The sequence below is a fragment of the Pseudonaja textilis genome, chromosome 3, assembly GCF_049901715.1.
Source record: "Pseudonaja textilis isolate UNSWEBS1 chromosome 3, rPseTex1.2, whole genome shotgun sequence".
Lineage (NCBI taxonomy): Eukaryota > Metazoa > Chordata > Lepidosauria > Squamata > Elapidae > Pseudonaja > Pseudonaja textilis.
Window position 1 is genome coordinate 166,676,893 of NC_141992.1, and position 26,395 is coordinate 166,703,287.

At 35.8% G+C, this 26,395-nt stretch overlaps 1 protein-coding gene across 26 annotated transcripts in view; it reads right to left on the reverse strand.

The window, feature by feature from the left end:
• The window catches only part of EYA1 (EYA transcriptional coactivator and phosphatase 1), a 95,916-nt gene that overhangs the window by 14,153 nt on the left and 55,368 nt on the right, over positions 1-26,395 (reverse strand). The gene's annotated exons all lie outside the window — the stretch shown is intronic.

Sequence of the window (26,395 nt, forward strand, 5' to 3'; positions counted from 1 at the left end):
CTAAGTCCAAAGTCTATTGCTTCTTTGTTTTAAAAGTCCTAATGTGAATACCGATAGCAAAGATGATCCATTTGTAAAGCTGTAATACTCCAGAGCTGCATATTTCTGTGTTACTGTTCCTCTATGAACAATTTTTTCTATCTCTCTATGGGCTTGAAGGGAGGGAGGGGAGCTAGAAGTGGAAAGAAACTCAAAACAGCTGTTCTCTAACAGAATTAAAATCATGACCCTTAACCTTTGTTTTAAAAAACATCTATTTCTCAGCCAACCCTCTCCCAGCAAGCAGTGAGTTCCAAGGAGGAAAAGACTTTGACCCCATAACCTTCTTCACCTCTCCTGAGGTCAACAACCTCAGATAAGAAAAAAAGAAGAAGAATGGCCTCACATGATGACTATGCGTGTAAGTCTTCTAAATAGAGAAAACACAGGATACCTTTAGAATAATTGAAACAGCATTAGGACTTAAATACTGAATAGGTAGGATGAGAAAAGAGAGATTGGATAAAACAAACTGCTACAATCTGTCTGAAGTTTAGTAAAATCAAACTCACAAACTTAATAAAATAAAAATAATTATTTCAAAAATTACACATTTTTCATATAAAGTTTGCTTCTAAAATTCCATACATTTATTCTAATTAAAATTCTGTCCCATTGTTGGAAGAAAAATAAGAAACAAAGTAGAAAGAAAACTTCCACCCTCTAAGACATATTTCTCAGTTTCACATCAACAACTCTGAACTAACTGTGTATTTAATGCAAATAGATATTTCCATCATCAATACAATTAGCAAAAGTTGTCTTTAATTTATGACTGTTCAATTAACAATATTTCAGCTGAACAAACTGACCTGCACAAACTGAACTCATGAATGGGCCATCATCCCTATTGTCATGTAATAGTAATTCAGGTATTTGGTAACCAGTTTGCATTTACCAGTGGTCATGTTACTTTTTTGCTGATTTCGGGCAAAATAACAGCCATAAAATAAGCTGGATTTGCTTAACTAGCATCATGAAATCACATCTGATTCAATTTATGACTGCAATGACTAAATTCTGGTCCCAATTGTGGTTGTAAATAAAGGCCCATATGTACATTTACATTTTGGAGTATGTGTCCAAACAAATATACATACTTTACTTATTCATCCTAATTTACATTCAGATATACAACTTATTTTAGAACAACATAAAAAGTTTAAGAATAAAGTTTCTTTTGTTGATAGTTTCAGGATCTTGCAAGTGAAGAAAAGAATAATTATATTATACAGTATGTATGTATGTATGTATGTATGTATGTATGTATGTATGTATGTATGTAACATAATCAGCTTTTTGTGGAAAAGAAACATTAATTTAAATTCAAAAAATTCCTTCTGTAAAAAGTAGTGTAAGGGAAGCAGGAAAAGAAAATGGATGGGGTACAGTTTTATTGGTTTGTTCCTTATCCTTGGAGCTTCTGGATTATATCCTACACTGTTTTGGACAGGTCTCAAAGTCTCTACGGAAAGGTTATTTACGCTGAAATAAATGAAAGAAGAAAAGTGACTTAAGAACTATGGATTCAGTTGATTTTTCTTTTTCTCTTCCTTTCTCACAGAAATTTTAAAAAATAGCTTTAAGAAAGAGGATTGTTATTTGAAAAGATTGTTCCCTATATTATAACCTTTACTATAATAATCACTTTTGTTGTTTAAATTATTGCTAATGCTATTATAGTTCTTATCTTTTTTTTAAACAATGATTGAAACTAAGAGCAGCAAATGATCTATAGTAGCTAGCTAGATTTTAAAATTCTAGACAATATCTATTCCACTATTTGCTATTAATCAGTGTGAGATTGTTAGAAACATCCTTTGACTAAATTTCAGATGTTAAAGAAACAAGTGAGAATGCATTATTGGAGCACTGCTTTGGGTAAGAGTGTTATTTTGATGGCAGGGAAAGAAATAGTAGGAAAAACAATTCAAAACAAACCAAAAAGGCCGAAAGAGGCATGATTGTGAGAGAAGAGGAGAGAAAAAGTAAAGAGAAGCCATTCTCAATGAAGAAGACAAAGGGAAAAATCAAAGCAGGAACATTAGTCAGCAGGAACAATGTTTAGTATCCACTACAAAAGACAGGTAGAAAAGGAAACAAAGCTACTTTTACTCTGGGAATGATGAATAAATAAACACAGAAATAATCGCACAACACATTAAACTGACGGAATCCATTTAATTTTTCATTTACCTATTGTATTTATTTTCTAAACATCCTGTGCTTGGATTATTTTTTTTAAATAGAGGTATTTATAGTTTTATTCAGTGCAATTAAGTGCAATTTTCACTTTCAATAGGTTTCAAGACTTAATTTCTGCAAACCTTAATTTGCTAAACTGGGATAATTGAGATTTGATTCAAATCAAATTCAAAGGCAGATAACAAGACAATTCTTTTATTTTTATCAGTATACTTTTGGAAGTTGATTGACTGATAATTTCAAAGGTTCTCAGAAAGTTCTGATGCATTTTAAATTGCCAAATACATTTGTAAAAGGAAATAAGTAACAATAAAGTTCTGTGCATATTTATAATTAAAGTAAATAGCTACTCTTTAACATAAATATCTTAGACTCGATCTAGAATTCTAAACAGAGAAAAAAATGTGAAACTTTTGTAGACATATCATTATTTCTTGTTTTTAAGTTTGTTTGTAAAGCACTTTTTACAATCAATATTCTGAATTTAAACTATGTCAATACAATAATCTCACATTTCAACCCTCAGCTGTAAATATTCTGTTATTGGAATGTCAATACACTACACCAAGTCATGTCATTTAACTATAATTTGTTAAACATAAACAAATTATAATAGTCCATTAAAACTAAACTACAATAAGAGCTAGAAAGTATCCAAAACTGATACAAGGACACTTTGCAAAGACTGCTGGTAAACTAATTTAAATGAATAAAAGATACTACTAATTGATGTGACAAACTGAAGTCACTGAACAAATAAAAGATAGAGATGCTGATAGAAGGTCCATAAATTAGAAATGGGCAAAAGAAAATGCAAAATGTGTCAATAAGCAGTAACAAGTGTATGTACAAGTTGGTCTCCAAAAACCATATTTCCTTCATATACTACATTTGGTTTCTTAGTAATAAGATAGAATTTATGTCTAACATATATATTACATGGAATGAAGGTAAGAGAAAAAGTTCTTTAGATAGGAAAGACTGAGGCTTACTTTTGCAAGAATCTAATTATACAAAACAATTAGTTTACAAGTCCTTCATTTTTACAAATTTAAAATAAAGGTTAAACATTATTTCAATATTTGCTTATAAATATATAACTAAATACAAAATAAGAAGTGGAAATTCGTAGCTGACTTTCTATGAAGCAGGATCATATTTTACATATATTTACATCATTTTATTATTTTATATGTTCTTCAAATGTTGAGTGACACAGGAATATAAACACTATTTTATTCTTCATTGTACTTTAGGAAAACCAATGTAATAAAATTATACACAACAAATCTTGTAACATCCAAAATTATGTTATCTGATTTGATTAAATGAAATGAAGAACATAGAAAGTCACTAAACAACTTTATATTTGATTAAAAAAGACAATATGAATAATATTACTAATGTAACTTCTTCTGAAAATTGGAAATCATTACAGACTGCAGATCCAAACATGCTAAATGTAGTTAAAATGCAGTTCTGTGTTTGCTTAATCTTCTTAATTTATCATGAGAAAACTAACACCATGCTGTCAACTAATTGTTTCAGTGATTTGCTTTCCAAAGTAAAACGAGCCGACAGGGAAATGCTCCATCAAAACTAGCTCTTTTCCTCTATCCTTTACACATCACAGTGTCCTTTGAGACTTGCTGGACATTGGCCAACTCATAGGAAATGATCAGTGGATTCTCTGTTCCCCTCCTATCTGTCATTATGCAATTATCCTCCTGTTTCATTTTTCTCTACTGAACGAACAGTAGAGAAATTTGGTCCAAGTATGTGTGAGAACAAAATGTTTAAAACTGCAAAACTTACATATCTGCAAAAACCTCTGCTTAGTAAAAAAAAAAAAAAAACCCAGCACCTTAAATTCAGAACACATATTTCAAAGAAAAGAGCTCCATTTTTGTTTCCAAAATATGAACATATCATAATCATTTATTAAACCTACTAAAGTAAATGTATTTATTCCAACTGAAACAATACCAGGTTTGTGAAATGATGTACAGTTTATTCCATTTTCAGATTTTCTTTTCCTTCCTACCTACTGACCCATTTGAAAGGTGTAAACCTACAGATATGTAATTTGTTGTTAATATTTGTTTTCTAAATTGCATGGGGTTTTCATCTGTCAAAAACTATTCCTTCTTCAGAAAGCACATTCAATTTCGTATGCTTAGTTACTGAAACACCATTAATTGATAGTATTTGAAAAACACAACTTTCTTCATACTAGAAAAAGGACAAGAATATTCACACAAACATAAAATGTTTTAAATTGAATCAATTTTCAAATACTCAAGTGCATAGATTTCTAATTTGCATAATACCCTTAACACAGTACATTTAGGCTATGGTTCTATACTTATTAGTCTGGACATAAAATCCAAACTTAGTGAAATTTGCATTTTAGCAACATGTATGGTTGGTAGTGGTAGGCAGAAGATAGACATTGATCTATCCATAGACATCTTGATAAAATGCAGTAGATTGACAAGGATTTTTCATTTCCAATAGTTTAACAGCAGCAGCAAATGTCTTAAATTATAATATTGGAATGAAAAAATGTGTAATGAATAATTTTTCTGTTAATAATAGATTCATAATAAAACTTCTAAGCTCAGGATTAATACCTTTTCATTTTGATTCTTCAATCTTGGTGAGACATCTAAAGAATCCATGCGTTATCAAAATGCAAAACGATACATGTTATTAAATAAAAAGTGAAGTCATATTTCTCTTTGCAAAATGGCCAGATAAACAATATCACTGGATTCAATACCTCTACTTTTGAAAATGTTCAGAGCTGCCACTATGTATGAAGTTCTGCCTAAAACTGACTCAAATTTTACAAAACAGTTTGCAAGTTAGCAAATCCTAAAGAGTTCTTGAAAGTTAAAAGTAAAAAAAAAGAGCAGATGAGATTACAGCTATTATGTACTTTTATAATTGAAATACTCAATTCAATTTGGGTACCATTAGAACACACTACGAAACTAAAGCTAAAAGCTGTTCCAAAGTTTGCTGGAAAACTAACAAACATTTAAACATTTTTCTTGTCACATTTGCAGATATAAATTCCAGTGTTTAGAATCAATGTGTTTCTATAGTACCTAACATAGATCCCTTGTGGAAACCAGGAGAGATATCAACACAGACAATCATATGAACAAGATTAGAAATTATTTTAGCTGCTGTACTAGGTAAATTAAAACTAAATTATGTAAGAACGAAATGTGTCTCTATTAAATATTATCTCATGATCATTTAAATAGAATATTGACACTGAATCTTTTTTTAAACAAGTTTTATTCAGTTTTCCACATTTTAACATCTCTTTTTAGTGAACAGCATGATTACAGGTTTCACATATACATACAAATATGAGCATAATTACATATTCAATTTTTGCATTCAATTTCTTATCTTATCTTTTATACATTTTCTATTTTATTATATTATTCCAAATGCTTATCTCATTATTTAATTCACATATATTAACTTCATAATTATTATACTTTAGTACTTTTAACTGTCACATTTGTATATTCCTCTTAAATTCTGATTAATAACACTCCTTCTATAAATTGGTTTCCCCCCTAAAATATCAGTTTAAGTGCACCACCTCTAAGTTACATATTCATTAATTATCTCCCAGTTAAATGTTTAACATTTGATTACCTAAAACATTAAAATTAATAATCCCATTTAAAACTACATAACATATATAAATCAGATTCTGCATGGTTTCCCCTTCTTGATTTCATAAGGTTTATCTACAATTTCCGAAAAAAGGACATATTAATCTACTCATTTAATCTTAAACCTGATGTTAATTCCATTTCAGCTCTCCTAAATCCTTTCATTTATTTTACTATATTTAAAATATTTCATTATATTTAATAAACATTCCATTATGTTACAATTATCTCTATGCATAAAGGAAAAGAGCATTGAATTCCATTATCAAAAAATAGCAGTTCTTGGGAGCTGTCTTCCACTTTTTAGAAATGGCGGTTTCTACGTACCAGCAAATACTTGAGGAAGAAGGAGAAGGAGAAGAAGAATAAGAAAAGGAAGAAGCCATCTTTAATGGACTAAAAAGTTCAATTAAGAAAGAAAATGGGAAGAGAGGAAGGAAAAATGAGAATTTAAGATTTAATAAAACAACCAAGAAAAAGAAAAATAGGGTGAAAAAAAGGTACAATGTTAGAAAGCAATTGAAAAGAGAATTACAACAGAGAGGGGAAGTTAAAAAGGGGGAGGTCAGGAGGGGGGGGCAAAAAGACCAGACTGGAGAAGAAAGGGAGGGAAAAAGGGAAAAAAAGCCACGGGCTAGAACAAGATGCCAAAAAGCAGATTTTTTTTTTGAGATAAAGGATAATGGATAGTGTATAATTAAAGAAAGATTCTGCAAGAGTACATAAGATAGTATTGTAGTATTTGTATTTGAAATAGTCTATTGGAATATTTAATAAAATATTAAAATATTAAAATGTTTAATAATGATAGATCTCAATATTTAATAAAATATTAAGGAGAATGTGTAAAATGGTTAATGTTAAGTTATAGTTTAATTCGTTACTATTTTAATGTTATTATAAACTTAGTATTTCATTTTCTTATTCTAAAATAATGTACTAATTAGAATTAGAATGGAAATTATATACTTAACTATACTATAAGTTTATTATTCTTTTATTTTAAGATGTAATATGTAGAATGTACTTCGCAGAATCAGGATGGAAATTATGTATTATTTTAAGTTTTACTTTAGGGGAAAGATAGAAAAGCATCACACTTTAAAAGTGATTACAGGGGAAATTCTTTGCTAAAGAGAAGAGATAAATAGATGATTGGAAAAGAACGGACAAAAGATACAAGCATAATGATTTTGAAATAAGATGAAATAAATAAAATATCATTAAGAGAGTGAAAAGAAGGGAGAAGTTATATAGAAAATATAAAATGGCTAATAAGATATGAATGGTATATAAGGTGAGCATGAATTTGATTTAGGCCTATAAAAAAAGATGTAACCCGGGGCTAAGCCACTTTTCAAAAGAAGTCTTATGTTTTATGTTTTATGTTTTGTGTTTTGGTTAGTTATGTTTGATTGTGAATTAATAAAACCTTGGAGGAATAAAACTAAAGGGAGAGAAATTTGGAAAAGACATGTATAAATGACAATTAAGGAGGTTTTATTTTTTTTATGTCTTGTTTTATGTTTTGTATTTTGTGTGCTAATGACTTATTGAGAATTAATAAAACCTTGATAGAAAGAAATATAATTGAATAAAAGTGAAGGGAGAAACAATGAGAAATTTGGAAAAGATATATGTGTTTAAATGGAAATGTGATAATGTGGAACTATGTCTTAAAAAATAATGCTTTAATTGCCTTGTTAAAATTTATAAGTAATTTTGAGAAAGGAGGTTTTATACTTTTATGTTTTATGTTTTGTTTGTCTTCAAAAATCAATAAAACTTGTTCTTAAAAAAAATAGCAGTTCTTATCGATCTATATGTCCCTATTTCACAACTACAAATTTATTTGTTACCCCCAGCACCTTGCAGAATCCCACTCCAAATATCTATCAGCCATTATCTCTATGTCTAATTAAACATTTTTTCCCATTTTTTAAGAATTCCCATATTTCTTTGTTCCTAAGTCTTGTTTCTTAGCCCTTCTTTCACCTTGTGTTTTCCCCTTTATTCTTTCACTCCAGTTTTATCCCCCTCTCTATTTATAACTCCCTTCCACCCTTCGAATTTCTGCTGATTCTTTGTCCCTTTTTTAATTTTCCAGCTATTTCCCTCTTCATTCAGTTTCCCTAATCTTCAATACTTATTTCCAACTCTCTTCCTCTTTCTTTCCAGAGTTCTTTGTTCTCAATGGTAATTAAAGATGGCCCCTTCTATGATTTGCTCCACCTCCTCGTCTGTAGTTTGTCTTTGTTGTTCATATTCTGCAATCACATTTTCAATGAATTTTGAAGCAAAGCCCAGTCTTTTACTTCATTCTTGTAATATTTCTTTCATGTTTCTAAGTTCCATTTTTAATGCCAGAAGAGATATCACCATTTTACAGCTTTCTAATTAGCAATTTAGTCCAAATAGTGTCTTTAAAGTTAATTTCCAACAGTCAGCTTTTATTTCCTTCCTCTCAAGTTTTAATCCTCAACTAATCCAATGCCAAATCCATATCAGAATCAACAATTAATCCAAGGGCGGAATCTTCCTGTTTCTTTCTTTGTTTCAATGTTTTAATTTTTCAATTGTTTAATTTTTCTTGTTTTGCTGTATCAATTTTCCTTATAGTTTTAAGAAACAGAGTCTTTTGAAGGAAAAACAAGTTGGATTTAACTCAGATGGCATTCTTCGTTCTGACAAGTCCACACACCCCCTTTTCTTTTTTCTTCCCAATTATTCAGAGCTTTTTAAACCACAATCTTCCTAAAAGGTCAAATCCAACTGATATTAAATTTCTCTTTAACAATCTATAGTTCAGCTTTATTTGATTCTATATAGAATCAAAATATACTTATCCAAATTGATTAGATGATTCCTTCTCCAGCTTCTACCTTTCTCAGTTCAAAGCCCTGCCGCCGTCAAAAGCAATTCGCACCTTTTTTTCCCTCTTTCTATTCGCCGCTTTAAATCCTTTCTTGAAAATTCTTTGAAATGTTAATCCTGGGGGTACCTTCCATTTAATTATATCATCCCATTCCTCCTGCTGTTTGCTTCTTTCTCTCTCTCCTGCACAAACTTATTCCAGTCTAATCTTCCCCTTCAGGGTGGCCATTTTCGACCACCACTTCAGGCATCTTCGGGAGGGAGCAATTGCCAAGCCGGGGAAGGGATTTGCGACTCCCCTCTACTCGGCTGATGGTCTCCCTTTCCTCCACCGCCCCCACGAGGTGGCTTCTGCCCCAAATCTGGTCGATCGGGGCTCTCTAATGCCGAAGCACAGATCAAAGCTGCGTGCAGTCGCGGTCAGTCTTTGGGGAAGCTTAAAACCAAAAGCCGACATTGAATCTTAATTGTAGCCATGTTGGACTCTTTTCTCATGGCCAACATAGCTATTAAATATTAACTGCATTTCAAAAGTGTACTATTAATAATATATTTTTATACATGTTATTTTTGAAAGAACTAAATGTATTTTATTGCACCTTTTATATATTTATATGTAAGGTAGTTCCTGCCTTACAACTGGTTGTTTACAATGGCCCATAAGACTTTCAGCCATTGTAAAATGTCATGCTGCCCTCTTCCCCATAGTCATATGACTCCCTTTGAGGTGCTTAACAACCAGCTCACAGTTATGCGTGGTTGCAACATCCCACAATCATGATTTCCAATGTTTTTTGCTGGTTTCCAACAAAATTATGAATTTGGGAAAATGGATTCGGACTTATGACCATGTAATTTGCTTAAAAACTGTCATAAAATAGGGTCTGGTCATGTGGGGTCTTTCCCCCTAAAGACATTTATTATGAAAATTCCAGTCCAAATTGTCATGAATCAAGGATTATCTGTATGTGCAAGTTCAAACCCCAGGCAAAAGTGAAAAATTCTGTTCTTATAAAGTCATAAAACATAAATTTGCAAAAGTATATATATCTATATATGTGCAACCATAATTCTGATGCGTGAAAAGGAAGAAGAAAAAAACACATTTTTTCAGACCTGTGTCTCTCAGTTGAGAACAATAAAAGCTTAAGATATGTTGTGAACTGCATAAACTGTCATCACAAAAATTCTTTTTAAAATATAACATAAAACCATGTGAAAAAGGAGCAACTATTGGTGAACCTGTCATCTTTGTCTGGTCTGTACTTTGCAACCATTTTCCCACAATAATTATTCTGTTCAGAGAGTAGAGAAAAGGTACAGATTACCTGTGGATAGGCACAGATATAGAGAACAAAGAGAGCTCTTGTAATCCAATTCACTGAATTTGACAATTTGTGGATTAACAGTCAAAGAATTAAAACTGACCTTGAAGAATTTCCTTTAAAAAAATGGAATGGACTTATACAACTTAAATTTCTACCCCCCCCCTGAAAAAAAAAAGACAACAGCAAACACTATGAGGAAAAAGACTAAGGTGAAACCTGTCAGTGGAAATTAATGTACAGGAAACTGCTTGATTTTCTGCTTCTGCTTCTACAAATGTGTACATTTGTATACATAATTTCTTCATGTAATATAGAAGATATTTAGATTATTACTTAGAAATCTAATTAAGTATGAAACTAATATTTTGTGTATATATTGATGAATTTTATGTAGTAAAATTTAGTTCTGCTCAAATAAGAAAACTATATGAACAAAAAGAAAAATTAAGATGCACTGGTAAATAAGAATTATTCATTCTTATTTAACAATGAGGGCATTCTGAAACACAGCAGTCTGTCAATAGAGCTTAGCTCCTCCTGTCAGTGGACACTGCCAACAAGCTAGATAGCTCTGTCCATGTGATGTGTGACTCAAAAATATACCAAAGTCAGAAGTAATGATTCTTGCCCTTTATTCTTATTCTGAGACAAAAAACAAAGATACCTCATAATAAGTCAATTCTAACAAATGCCTGAGTTTGTAAGCTTTGCTTTGCTTACCAGTTGAAGATCCTAATTAGGCCCAATGGAACACCAGTAGAATGGCCAATCCTGGTCTTCCATAATTCTTCAGAATTGTACTTTAGCAGTGAGTGAATACTTCCACTGTATTTATCATATTTCGGGAACTTTTAAACTCTTAGCAGTGGTATATGCAGCGTGTTTTAACAATAGGCTTAAATTGTGAATCAGAATTCACATGTTATTTACTACCCAGAAGAAGCCAAATTATACAATTTGGACAAACACATTTTTGAAAAGAATATTTTTTTAATGAAAATGTTCAAAGGGAAAAAATCAAACACAACCAATATGTACATTAAAATTAGCCTCTCAATTTCTTCTAGACAATAAACATATTTTTTTCTCAATGTAGGTAGATATTGATAGTAATCTTATATATTCTAAACTGCATAAATAATCACACTGAATAAAATGTATTTCAGAATAATATATAGAGCTAATCATCACATTAGCTCTTTTTTACAAGAAGATCAAAATCAGTATTCCTTTAAAAAAATAGCTAACAGAATTTTAAATACATTCAATTACAGATAACAATATTTCAGGGTGCACATTCTTTAATTCTAGACAATTCCTGAATTTAGTATAATTGCAAAATACCAATTACAAAATTTTGGGCAGGTCACAGAGAAGTTACTACTTTGTGGACCACTCTATAGTAAGAATTATCCTAGATGCAATGCTGAGAAACTAAGCAGGATAAAGTCATGTCTTCACTTAATAACCAAAATTGGGATTAGCAAACCCGTTGATAAATGAAGCAGTTGTTTAGACTTTATGTGACTGCAACAGATTTCTAAGCTCACTTCCATAGTCATTAAGTGAGTCACCATAGGTCATTCAATAAGGCATCACATGAATGCAACTTGCATTTTACTAATGGCTTCTCCATCGATTGCCTTTGGGAAGCTGCTGTGAAGCATGCAGATAACCACATGCCCATGAGATGGTGCAATGATAAATGCCTTCTGGTTGTGAAATGCCTGAATCTTAGTTATGTGATTACAGGGACACTGCAGTAGCCGTAAGAGCATGGACCAGTTGGAAAGTTACTTTTTCAGTTATATCATAACTTTGAATGGCACTAAATTGGACAGTCATTAACCTGGCTGTAGAATTTTCTTTTAAGAAACTAAGGCCAAAATATTTCATCACTACTTTCAATGTAAACATTTTAAAATATATAAATAAATTGGATATTTTATTATTTTAAACCCTCTTGTAAAAGTTTTTCATATAAAGCAATGTATCTATATATTTAATCTTAGCACACTTAAAAATTAGAAAAACAAAACAAAGGGAGCTCTGAATAAACAGGAATAGTTGCAAAACACTGTCTCTATTCCACCTTCATACTATTATAAAATGCAGATTTCATCATATCTAGTAAAAGGTTTTAATCTTTTCATTTTCTCTTAAGAATGTTCCTTAATAATACTTCTAAACATTCAGATGTAGAATTTGAATGAAATAGAAAATCCCACCACAAATATTAAAAGTCTTGCAGTATTTGAAGTCTTTGTCCTGAGAATGCTGATCCCTACACAAGTTCCTTCCCTCCTCATGCTGCTGCCTTGAAATTTCTAGTTGAAATCTGGTAATGTCAAATAATTGCCTCAGATCTAATGATTTATCCTGCAGTCTGCCTATTTACCTGTTGATAAAACTCTACAGCAGATATTTACCTAGATTACCTTATTCAGCAACAGTAATAAATCAAAAGCAAACTGCTGTTAAATCTGATCAATGTGACTATCAGATAACAAGTCCAGGCAGTAGCATCTCCTTGAATACTAGACTTTTGTGTGGTTATGGGGCACTAATAACTATGGTAGCTTTATATAGTAGTCCTTGTATAGCTGTTTCTTTCTAGCATTACTGTCTTTTGGGAATACAGAACAAAAAATTGCTTATCTACCTCTTTCATTATTATGCTAATGTCACCTTATGAATCTTTGCCAGAGCCAGGTAAGGGATTTGGTGGGAGGAGGTTGTGTGGGACTTCAGACTTGCAATTATCCCTTCATTCAACTGGACTGCAAAAAATCTGGCCTCCCTAGCTGAGAATGCATTGTGGACACTTTTTCTACCTTATCCAGAAGAGCAGCTGTAAGGAAGCCAATTTAACCTAGAAACAAACGTCTTTAAGAACCAGTACTTTAGTCAGTTCTTTGATTCTCCTTTCTATTCTTTTCCTTTTATGTTACAGCTTTCAGAAGTTGTTTTACTAATCTTTGTAAGATAGTCTACGAGGACAAATCACTCATATGCAAATATCCATCAAATTATTTTATAAACCTTATGTCTTTTTTAAAAAAAATCTACATTTGTTTCATCATTTTAGTATGCATCATTTCTATCATTTTTAGACATATCTCTGATAACTCTTTGCCTCTTTATATTTTCACTAAATTTGTAATCTTTGCTAATCTTGTAATGAAAAAAGCACGTAGTCCAAAGGAACTATTCATACTAATTATAATACTGCAAAAAATCAATACATATGTAATAATATCAATATTTTTTAACTGATGGCACACCAAGTGTTACAAATAATCCATTTCCAGAATTATAACACTGACTTTAAGAGTAAACATGATACCGTAGAACCAAAAATATCATATTTCATACCACAATTATTTTGTAATGATTTGAAAGGCAAAACAATATATTTTTACAGTAATTCTGGGTTTAATGTTTTGTTTGTAGGTCACTAATCTAAGCTTTGAACAGATGTTTTTCATTCACTGCGATCTAAAATCCACATAAAATCATGCATATTCATAGTGACAGTAAAAAAATGAACATCCCACTGAAGTTATTCCAACTGTGGGAATGTTCATATACAAATAACACCAGAGAGGATCATGGAAGAAACTGTATTTATACAGACATACTGAATACTACGGCCTGCTGAAATGGGTGAACAATTATAATAATAAATAGGGTCTGATTCCAGGAGTCTTTCACACTTTAAAATGACCAAAATATCAATCTTTATTGAATAGCAACAAACTTAGAAGAATGTTTTGAATAAGTTGTTGCAGTTATACCATAACAATTTTTATGATCTCATTTTATGTTAACAATAGTTCCAGGTTAGAAAAATGATAACTTTTGCCAGAAGCAATGTGGTTTAAGATGATTCCTGACAAACTAAGAATTACAGAGATAATATAATTGAAAAAAATGTAATTGAGAAAGCTATAACATGCTAGCTATTTAAAAGCTTACACCTTTCATTCTGCACTAAGAATATTCATACAAATTGACAAGATTGTGCAACCAAGCATATATTTCTGAAGGTCTCATAATTATAAACTGTACAAAAACATAATTTTTCATTTTTTTTGCAATAACAAACAATCATTATCTATTGGAAAAATTCAGCAGGCTTAATTTTATTATTATGGTTTGTCACACAGTCAACCAGATGTTTAGACTGGATTTTCCCCCTCCCCCGCCCCTTATCTTTGTTATCTTTCAAGGTAATGAAAGGATTGTGACTTTTGACCATTTATTAAGAGTCCACTCAAGACATACAATCATAGGGTAAATTTAAACAATAGATTGTTCACACATCCAAATCCATCTCCAGAACATTTGACCTAAGAAGTGAAATTAAATACTCCTTCTGGTTTCTGGGTTTTCTTATTTAGTTTATCTTAACTAGATTATTTGTACTTGGTGGTTTTAAAAGCATTACAATGATATGTTTAGTTCAGGCTTGCTGATTTAAAAATGTTTTCAGGCATTAGAAGCATAAAGGAGGACAGGAGCCTAACTATATGATTATGCAAATACTACGATTTTTATCCTGTGACTTGCAAATATAGCATTTGATTGATAATATGACCATGTCTCTATCATTTTTTATGTTATCATTTGCGATGAATGATATGTTTACATTTACTTTTCAAAAGTTTACTTGACTTTTCCATTAAAATGTTCAGGGTGGCTTAAAGTCTAGTAACAAAATAGATACAGTATTATTACCTAATGAGATAATGATAATGGGGAGATAGGGGAGGACAAAATTAATAAATATTTCAGGGTAAAGTAGGACTTTTAAAGATTTATTGTTTGCCAGTGGAGATCAGAAAAGACAAAACAGAGGGTTCAAATAATACTGTTATGGTGATATGTATCAAGAATGATTTTGGAGGGAAAAATAATCTAAATAATATAAATTTTATGATTCAAGACAGAGTAAGATCTACAGAAATCATTATCATTAAAAATGTAGCCTGTATACTGAAGGATGTAAAAGAAAGTCCATGAAGAAATCCTTAATAATGCAAACAGTTTTACTTGAAATAAACATTTTAGCTTTTTCAGTTTTAAAGATGCCTCATGCTTTAAAAGTTGTATAGAACCATTTTATCTGATCTGAAAATGAACTGAAGTCAGTGGAGCTTTTATAAGCTCCCAATATCCAGTTTCTGTCAACAGCTTAGAAAAATCTTTTGGAGCAGGTGAATTTTCAGACACCTGTCAAGGACAGTACCATGCAAAGAACTTGGCAGCAGTACAATTATGATGTAACTGCACCACCTGGCCACCTTGAAATTAGGTTTTCAGATAATAACTGAAAACACTGAGTTTTATATGCCACTCTAACAAAAAAAGCTTGTGTATAAAATAAAATTGGATAAAGCTTCACTTTTGGCCATGGATGCTGCCTGAATGTTTATAACTCAGATTCAGAATTATATCCCGGAGCAATACTATATTATGCTATAATTTTGTGTTAATGTGCTAACACCTAATCCAGGGACAGTTAAATATTTATGTCAGAATTAGTAGTTTTATCAGTCTGGGACATCTATCTGCTTTATGGATTACATTCCAAATTCTTATCAGTTCAATCTCAAAAATTTCAGCAGAGAAAGAACAGAGTTGCTATTATGATGATGAAACTATTCCCTAAATACCAATGTTACTTGATTAAGACGTAGAGGAAAAAAAAACTGCACCAGGAAACCATATTGGAATAGTTGGACACCCCAATAACAATAATTAATGTCAATATGAGTCACTATTTTCTAAAATTACTGTTTTTAGGATGATGTAACCAAACTAACACACTATGCATTAAAATACAAAATGATGATTTGTCAATATTAAGTGAATAAACGGATGAATTTGTATTTTATTTTCGCCTCTAAATTTTATTTTGCTTCAACGTGAATTTTAAGATAATTACAGAAACTTTTTGCAGAGTTTTCTAAAAAAGGGTTTTAAAACAAAGATTGTAAAAGACACGGGAATAGAAGAAATAAGAAAATCTTTTTCTTTGCAATAAATTATAAAATGAATAATAATGTCTTATATTTCTACAACACAATGCATATTATATTTTTATATATACGGCATACCACCACACTATTCCTTTCAAGCAACACAGGGATTAATTTAATGTATTTTTCACAGTAGAAAAATAAATCAGAAACAGTTTAAGGAACATAAATAAGTAAATGCCTCAGTTCTAATTTAATGATAAACTTTGCTAAATATTTTTTTAATGTTAGCAACTATTATGACCATTCTTCGATCATGAACTGCAACACTGTTTATTTTCTAATCTATATTTGAAAAAGTTACCGTTAAGGTAATTATACCTTTATCAACAAAACATTTCAATTGAAATCCTAATGTGAGTAACAATATCTTGCATACTAATAGGTTCATAAAAATAAGAAACCCCGTAAATTTAAACTTCTGGATAGAATATATATGATTTCTATCTAAATTATAATCAGTATCAATGTAAAGTTGTTCTAGAAAAATTATAATTTTGAAATTCTCTAATTAAATTGATGATTTTAAAAGAATTTCCAAATTGTTGAATTCTTTTTCAGCATTAAAATGAGCATCAGACCTAAAAGGTACGTGCTATTTCAATTAATCTTAAATACACTTTCACTTAAAATTGAACCCTAGAATGTTATCAATGGCAAACTACTTCCAAAAGGTTGCCAAGAAAACTGCATGGACTTCTCTAACAGTTGCTAGAAATTCAGACTAACTGAAAGGCATATGCATATAGGCACACAGAAAGTATTTTAAGGAATAAGTCATATTACTTTAAAACTTAACTCAGTAAAAAAGTGTTTACTGGTACCATTGTATTCAGCATCTGTATGTTCCATCATAAATAAAATATAAACACTGGTGGAAATCCCATAGATATCACAATGTTTTTTTCAAGACTGAATGGCATTACAGAAAAATCATTTAGATGAAAAAATTGAAAATGATATTGCTGCAATTGCATAGTGTCACACTATTTCTTTTAGAAATAATTATTACATGGGGGCGGGGGCAGATATCACTCTAAAGTCCTATGCTTTTATCAACTTGCTATCACTATTTGAGAGTGTAGGTGTGCAGACATAATAAGTTTGTTTGCAACTTCCACAAACCTGCAGGCATCACACACAACTGTGTATGAGGTCAAATTAGAACCATTTACAAGTTGACTAGTGAAGAAAAAAGGTAAGGGAAAGGAACAAATTATTTTTAGGATAAGAAGCATTTCAGCTCATGTCATACTATACAATTAAAATGCTATGTACAGGTAATAGCTGAAACAAGCATAGATGTATATGGATAGATACTGTTCTTACCAAATAGATATAACAAACCAAAAGGTCAAATATATTGTATTGCAAGTCCATACATAATTCAGTGCTTTCAGATAGCTGAATAAGCTGATGCTGAAATCACCACAGGAGCTACAGTGTTTATTCATTGCTGCTTCATGTTCAATTTATCTATAAGGAAAGACACTTATGACTTTACTACTGGTCTACCTTGGAGAAAAAAAGTAGGTGCCAGAAATCAGGAAAATCCAAAGCCAAAGGCATCAATTGAATCATACCACTAAAGGTTCGCCTATTGCCAATTAAATAAAAAGAGATTCAAAGCTCAATGCAGAGGGAAACGAATCTTTTTAAAGGTTTGAAAGTCTCAGATAACTTCCCTGCCATTGTTTTACATTTTTTCATAGAACTACACTTCCTGGTTCTGCCTGAGACCAGATGTGCCAAAATACTTTAATAAAGAGTGTTATCATAGCTCAGCAAGAAGCAGGAAACACAGGTAATCTTGTAAGCAGAAATAAAATCCCTAAATTTAAAACATCTGCATATATTTTCATAAGAACTAACATCTTTAATATAAAATCACATTTCCTATTAATCCATCTAACATCTATCTATCTATGACCTATCATGAATAAAATTGATGATTTCACTAGCATAACATGCCTGCAAAAAAGTCCCACATATGGGGCGTTGGTTCTACCTGAACGCTTCTTCTCGGGGAGACGAAGGGAGAGTCCAGGATGGGGTAGTCTCTAGTCTCCTAGCTCTGCAGACCAAGTTGAAAAACTGAGGACACACCCCCTGGTAACGGTCCCCAGTTCTGAACGACGCTGAAGCAAATTCAGCTGCTCCTCGTCCTCAAACTGATACCTTAGCTGACACTGCGAAAAAAAGGGACATATCCTCCCTACTCCGACCTGACAGAATACAGGGTGGGACTGGACTCTCCCTTCGGCTCCCTGAGAAGAAGCATTCAGGTAGGACCAATGCCCCTTCTCCACTGAGCTGAAGGGAAGTCCAGGATGGGACATACCAAAGCTAGCTGATGGCTGCCCTACGGGTGGGAACTGGATTGGTCGGAGGTCCCCACTTCTACATGAACACCCTGCAGGACTCGTCTTCCAAAGGCCGCCTCTGCTGAGGCAAAGGAGTCAATTTTGTAATGTCTTATGAATGGGGTCACCAATGACCAGGTTGCAGCTCTACAAATGTCCTGAATCGATGCCTGCGTGCCCAGGCTGCAGTGGTCGCTGCACTTCTGGTTGAGTGTGCAGTGATTCTCCTGGGTACAGGAAGCCTCTGTAACTCATAGGCCTTTGCAATGCAGGCTCTGAGCCAGCGACCCATGTCACCCTGAGACCCAAAGTTGACGGATGAAAGGAAACAAACCGGGCTTCTGTCCTCCTAAAGGAAGAGGTTCTATTAATGTAAATACGGAGGGCCCTCCGAACGTCCAAGGTGTGCCACTTTCTCTCCAGTGCATGGGTAGGCTCTGGACAGAAGTTAGGCAAAATCAACTCCTGTGAATGATGGAATAAGGAGTTCACCTTGAGCAGAAAGGTAGGGTCCAACCGCAGAACCACCCTGTCTGCATGGAATACGCACAGATCCTTCCTGATGGATAAGGCCACCAACTCCGAGATATGCCTGGCCGAGGTAATGACCACCAAGAATGACACCTTGCACATGAGTAAGCGAAGGCTGACTTTATGCAAGGGTTCAAACAGGGGAGAAGTCAGTGCCTGCAGAACCTTAGGCAAATCCCAGGTGGAGTAGCGGTGGACCACCGGTGGCTTCAAATTCATGGCTTCCCTAAGAAAGGCTTTCATCCTAGGGTGTTGGGCCAGAGAAGCAGAGTCTTTGATCAAAATCACTGAGGCCAAGGCAACCACCTGTCTCTTCAAGGTATTGGGGGCGAGACCTCTATCCAACCCATCCTGCAGGAACTCTAACACCTTTGCAATAGAAACAACAGTGGGTTCCAATTGGTGAGAAGTGCACCAACTGTAAAAAATCTGCGTTGAGTTATATATCCTGGTCATGGAAGGTTTTCTGGCTGCCTGGATGGTCTGAATGACCCTTGTGGAAAACTTCTCCCGCTTCAGGATCCCCTGCTCAAGCGCCAGACGGTCAATCGAAACCAGGCTGGATCTGGGTGTTCGATTGGGCCCTGGCTGAGGGAGATCTTGTGCAAGGGAATTCTCCAGGGTCTGGAAACTGACAGGCCCACCATGTCGGCGAACCAAAGGTGCCTGGGCAAGTAAGTGGCTACCAACAGAACTTCCTCCCTATCAGTATCTTCCTGATTGCCCCCAGAATCAGGGGAAGGGGGGAAGGCATACAATAGTCCCTGGGGCCACCTGCACCGAAGAGCATTGACCCCTTCTGCTCCCCATGCAGGGAATCAAGCAAAGAACCTTGGGAGCTGCGTGTTTTCTGGCGATGCAAAGAAATCCAGAATCGGGCGGCCGAAGCATTCCATCATCTCCTGGAACTGACTGGGATGCAGTTGCCATTCCGACTGGTTGACCGTGACCCTGCTCAACCAGTCTGCTTGCACATTGGACACTCCCGAGATGTGTTCTGCTCATAGGAACAACAGATGTCTCTCTGCCCACCTGCATAATTGAGTCGCTTCCTGGATTAGAGATCTTGAGCAAGTGTCCCCCTGCTGGTTTATGTGGGCCTTGGTAGCCACATTGTCCATGAGGAGAACATGTCTCCCCACCATCTCCTGCCTTAGATCGTTGAGTGCTAAGCGGGCAGCCCTGAGCTCTAGCCAATTTATGTTGTGGGCGAGCTCCTCTCATGACCACCTCCCCTGAGTGACCTGTACTCCCAAGTGGACCCCTCAACCTTAGAGACTGGTGTCGGTGGTGATGGTAATCCTCTGGGGCTCCCTGTAGAAGCATCCCTGATCCATGGCTTGCGACTGCCACCAATGGAGAGAACAAAGAACTGGCAAGGGGATGCGAACCGTCCTTGGTGAGTCGCCCCTGCACTCCCTCTCGTAAGGGATCAGGAACCACTGTAGGGTTCGGGAATGGAAGCAGGCCCATGGGACAATCCCGATGCACGATATTATCTTGCCGAGAAGTTGGGACAAGATGATAGGCGCCTCTCTGGAAGACAGGATCAGCAACATGACTTTTCTGATACTGTCTTGACACTCCTGTGAAAGAAAAACCTGGCTGGCCAAGGTGTCTATGATAGCCCCCAAATGCAAAAGCCAAGTCAATGGTACTAGGTGACATTTGTCCAGGTTTATTGAGAAGCTGTGCTCTCGAAGAATCCTGATTGTCGACATCAGATCCTCCTCTGCCTGGGTTCAGGAAGAGGATGCTATCAGGATGTCGTCCAAATTGCATTGGATCCTTATTGGTAAGGCTCTGAGATGTGCCGCTACAGCTGCCAGAAGCTTGGTAAAAGTCCATGGGGCTGATGACAGGCCAAACGGGAGAGCCCTGTATTGAAAATGGCGGTCGCCATAGCAAAACCTCAGGAACTGGCGGTGGTTGGGGTGTATGGGCATATGGAGGTAGGCCTCCGTCAAGTCTACTGAGGCCAAAAAATCTCCCTCCCACAGTCCCTCTAGGGTGGAGTGGAGGGAGTGCATCTTGAACCTTTGGTAGATTAGATGTCTGTTGAACCCTTTCAGGTTGAGAATTGCTCGCCAGCCCCCCTGTCCCACGAGGCCTTTAGAATCACAAACAACATTGAATAGAAACCCTGTCTCTCCTGGTCTTTTGGAACCGGCTAGATGGCCCAAATATCCAGCAGATGGTGGATCGCCGATTCCATCAGATCCCTCTTCGAGGGGTCCCTGGAGACGGGGCAGCACACAAAGGCTCTTGGGGGGGAGGAAAGAAACTCCAGAGAGAGACCTGACCGTAAGGTTGACAGGATCCAAGTGTCCATCGTGGTCTTTTCCCACCTCTGCCAGAACAGTCCCAGATGGCCCCCTATGGGAGATGAGGCTCAGGTGTCACTTGTTGCACCTAAAGGGTCTGTTGGAGCATCTAAAGGACCTTCTGCCCTCTTGCCTCTGACGCCCTCTGGTGGCAAAGGCCTGTCTATTGGCCTGAGATGAAGATCTTTGGAAGAAGGGCCTACTTTGAGGGGGAAAGCCTGCCCCAGCTTCCCCCTGTTTAAAGGAGGGCTTCCTGTAGTATGGAGGAGACCTGTAATCGAAGCGCCTCCCCTGAGAGGGCAGGATCTTTCGTTTGTCCCTGGTTTCCATCAAAAAAGGATCCAGGGCCTCCCCGAAAAGCCTCTCTCCCTTAAAAGGAGCTGAGGCCAGCTTCCATTTAGTTCTGACATCCATCTGCCAATTTCTTAGCCAGAGGAGCCTACGTGCTGTTATGGAAGAGGTCATGGCTCTGGAAGAAAATTTGGCCCACGTGAGAGTGGCATCAACAGTTAGTTGAGCTGAAGCTATAATCTTAATCAGGTCCTGATGCACCCTGAGATCCTCAGGTGGGATTCTCCTCTGTAACTGCCTCAACCACTGCAAAGAGGCCTGCATAAAAAAGATGCGGATGTCGATGCTCTGATGGCCCAGGCGTTGGCTTGATGAGCTCTCCGGAGCGCCATCTCCTCCTTTTGGTCCTCTGCCTTTAAAACATCCTCCGCATCAGGTGGGATGACAGATAAGGAAGCTAGGGCCACCACTGGATCATCTACCTTTGGCACTTCCATAAAGTCCAAAAGGTCCTTGTCTATATTAAATAAGGTAGACTCAGACCCACTGGGGCGAGTGTACATCCCAGGGGAGTCCCACTGCTTTTTTATCAGATTCAAAAATGTCTGGGGCACAGGTACAGCGTCCACCACAGATGCTTTCTCAGTGAACAGGTAATCTTCCTGATCCTCTCCACCTGTGGAAAGGTCCCGAGTGACCGTGTCCTTTTTAAGATGATCCGTGCTCTTAGCCTTAACCAGCAGAGTCTTGAAGAGAGCCGGCTGGAAAAGGCCCTTAAAGGAGGGGGGACTTGCTACCTCCGACTCCTCATCCGAAAAATCCCTTTCTGGAAGGAGGTCCCTCTCAGAGCCATAAAATTGGCTGCTTTCTGAAGCCGAGCGCTCTCTGAAGTGGATTGGCTGTTCTGCAGAACCCTCCCATGCCCCTGAAGGACGCCTCTGTTAGTGTCCAAATAAGACAGCTGGCACAGCTGTTTGACCTCTGCCAGCAATTCTTGTCTTATTGTTTGGGAGATCCAGGCTCTCATGAAGGGTGGTATTTCTTGCATCTGGGTCCCCTCAGGCCGTAAGCCAGCTGCTGTAGGTGTAAAGGTGGCTGTAGGCACAGGTCTGGCTCCGCTGGAGACTTGGCTTGCAGGTGCCGCAATCAGGACGCCCTGAGGCGACTCAGCAAAATTGTGAGAGGTTTCTGCCCTGATTTGGAGGTTTCCCTGCAAATCCTGAGTACTTGAGCCACAAGGAGACCAGGCAGTCAAATACTGCCTATCTGCCAGTTGGTCTAGCTGCCTGTCATCTTGTGGAGGCAGAGGAGAGGTGGCCCTGTTTTCAGTCATCCTGGAATCTCTCACTGCCTTGTCAAACTGTTTATCTATGGCTTTTTTTCTGCGCCTGGCCTGTTTATCCTCAGCCCTAGAGGGTCTTTTAGGGGCTAGAGCCCTGGCTCTAATCCTAGCTGCTACCTCCAGTCCAGCAGACCTGGGCTTAGGAGATCCCTTTACAGCCTTCTCTCTACCCTGCTGAGGAACTGACAGTTCTTGATCAGCTCCCCTGGTGGCCATTTTGAGCCCGCCAAAATTAACTGTCACTTGAGAGGGGGAGGGAAAGGAAAAAAGAAGTAAAGAAAAAAATTATTTAACCTAACGCTGTCTGCTACAGCCACAGTAGCTGTCCACTACTTCAGGAGGCTAGTGCAACCCAAAGTGGTGAGCTCAGCCCAGCTCTGTAATTCAAAAACCGAGTCAGAGAAAAAAAGGTGAAAAACGGCTGACTCTTTGAATTGCAGCAAGCCCTGACAGGTCAAAGGCTTGAGAGCCTGGCACTGGTTGCACTGCGATTATCTGGCAGTCTCAAGCATCTCGCAGCTGCCATGGTGCTCTGAGGACTGGATAGGGGGTCAGTATTCAATCCTGATGGCCAACCCCCCCGCCAAGGGACAATCCTGGAGACAAACTGCAAGACTGTCCCCAAATGCGAGAAATGGCTGCCGCCGCTGAAAAAGGGGGCATTTAACAGCAGATGCCACTAGCCCAAGTCAAGGGAAAGTGGATCGGGAGAAGGCGAGTTAAATAAGGCCGCCTCCCGCCTGGGCCACATGGGCTCTCAGGGTCACCTCCACCCAAATTCCAACCAGAAAAAGGAAAAAAAACCAGTCCACCAGCAAGGAAAGTTTAAAAATTAAATAATAAGCAAAGAAAAGCAAACCAGAAAAAGGCGCGAAAAAATGAAAGTGCTAAACCGGCAAGCCAGCTAGCTATCAAACCTGATCTAAGCCTCTCTAAGACAAAAGGCTTAAACCAGGGGGGTGAAAATTCTTCTGCAATCTGAAATATTCAGAGACCTTAAAGGGTGGTCTGAACACGCTGAGACAAAGTGAAGAACTGGGGACCGTTACCAGGGGTTGTGTCCTCAGTTTTTCAACTCGGTCTGCAGAGTGAGGAGACTAGAGACTACCCCATCCTGGACTCTCCCTTCAGCTCAGTGGAGAATTTCCCTGTTTCCAACACAAGATAGATAGATAGATAGATAGATAGATAGATAGATAGATAGATAGATAGATAGATAGATAGATAGATAGATAGATAGATAGATAGATAGATAGATAGCATAGACAAATTACTCTGACCTATTTATGTTCAAAATTATGGAACGGGAATAGTTTGTTTTGAGGGGGGAGGGATGAAATACAATACAAAAGAAAGCCTGTAGATCAAATAAAAAGTCTCTGTAATTCAGTATTCTGTGTCAGTGACAAGAAGATATTTTTTAATGGTACTTAAGCAGAATATAAAGCTGTAGCTCCATTCTAATGTTCTTCCTATTGGCTGTAGCTAGTTAGCCAGGAAGACTAATACCTCTATTTTTTTTCATGAATCTGTTGAACTCATCCTAAAGTCAGCTAAGCTAGTGATTAGCACCACAATTACAAGTAGTAAAATCTATAGGTTATATTGCTTATCTGAAACTTCGTTCAAAACATTACTCCTTGTAATATATCCTAATCAAAGGGAATGGCATGACACATAGAACTAGTTCAGACATGTTCAATTGGAATCATAATCCTTGATGCTATACCAGAAACTGCTTTTTGTAAGATCCATGTTTCAAAATCAATTTTATGGGTCGAGTAAGGAACTACTGCACAAAATAATAAAACTTAAAAGTCATACTTGATACACAGTGGAGCTGACCAAATCCCTGGAATGTTGACATTTAACAATTAAATTACTACATTTATGGTCAATTATAATGGTATGCAACTATTAAAAACATCTGGATGTATATTCCATTTTGATTAGAAAAAACTATAGGCTATTTGGCACAGGCTCAAGATAGAATACTCTTTCAGCAAAACTTGAACTAAATTATGTAGTATATAATCAGAACATAGAAGCTCATATATTGGTCAGGTTATCTTGTATTGAAATATGTTCATGTTTGTGTGTGCAACTTGAAATTGACATACTGGCAATACTTGAAATAGTGTTTATTTTACATATTTAAGAGACAAAGTTATAATTTTTATGTTAACTTGTTAATGTATCATTGAGTAGTTTCTTTGATAAATGAAGTTGAAATACAGGACAGATGTTTGAGAAACCGCATTTAGTGGTTGCACACACTAATTTCAAGTAATATCAGCTCATCTATTAAATAAGGTACATTTTGTTAGTTTTTGGGAAAAAGAAACATCAGGAAATATTTAAAGGGCAATTGTTGCCAATTAACTTCGATCAACAAAAGTTGTATGTGAATCTTCAGGATTCTTTTGCCTGCCTAGAATAATGTATATTTATAAATTCTAACAAAATAATATTGTGATGATTAATGCTTATTGGCAATGCTCCCCAAGCTTGTTTAGTGGTTCAGTTTTAAATGCCTTTATTATGCCAGAATCTGTGTTTGAAATTTTAATGAATATACCCAACAGTCTGGTTTTCCATTGATAAATGAAAGAAACACAAGAGTTGGAAACTACTATTCATAATCAAGGAGGGGTTTTTTTTGGGGGGGGGAGGAGTATTAAGATGAAAGATTTTAAGCTTTTGATACAGTTCTATATAGTTTGACATTACAACTAACTGCTAGAATTTCCTACAGTTCATGCAAAAGATCTACTTACATACTTCACATAAACATTGCGATATATAATATATAATAACTATAAAGGTAAGAATCAGTTACTCAGGTTTCATTGTGCTATTACTGTGCTATCAATAACAAATATGTTCTTGTTTTTGTTGATATCGTAATCTTGTGTTAGCAGCCCAGACTCACAATTGTGAGACAGAACATAAAACAATGTAATAAATAAAATAAATTTCACAACAAATACACCATCTACAAGATGCATGACAAAAAATAATAGTATTAATATGGTATTGGAGAAGACAGAAACCCCAGTTTCTAAAAGGCATTTAACATATGCAAGATTACTGAATTAACTTAATTTCAACACAGTTCCTCACTCTGAGTCGTATTAGAGCAATACACACACACACACACACCAATAGATAAATATTAAGTTTTTTTAAAGGGACAACACAATTCGTAGAGTGTTTTGAGTAGAGATAATGAGAAAGAGGAATGACAGGAACAAACTGGGTAAATATTGTAGGAATTATTTGTGAAGAGATCCCAATAGCAAGGAACAGAACTGTACCTATCTCAGCCTATGCCAGGAATTCAATAGACAGAT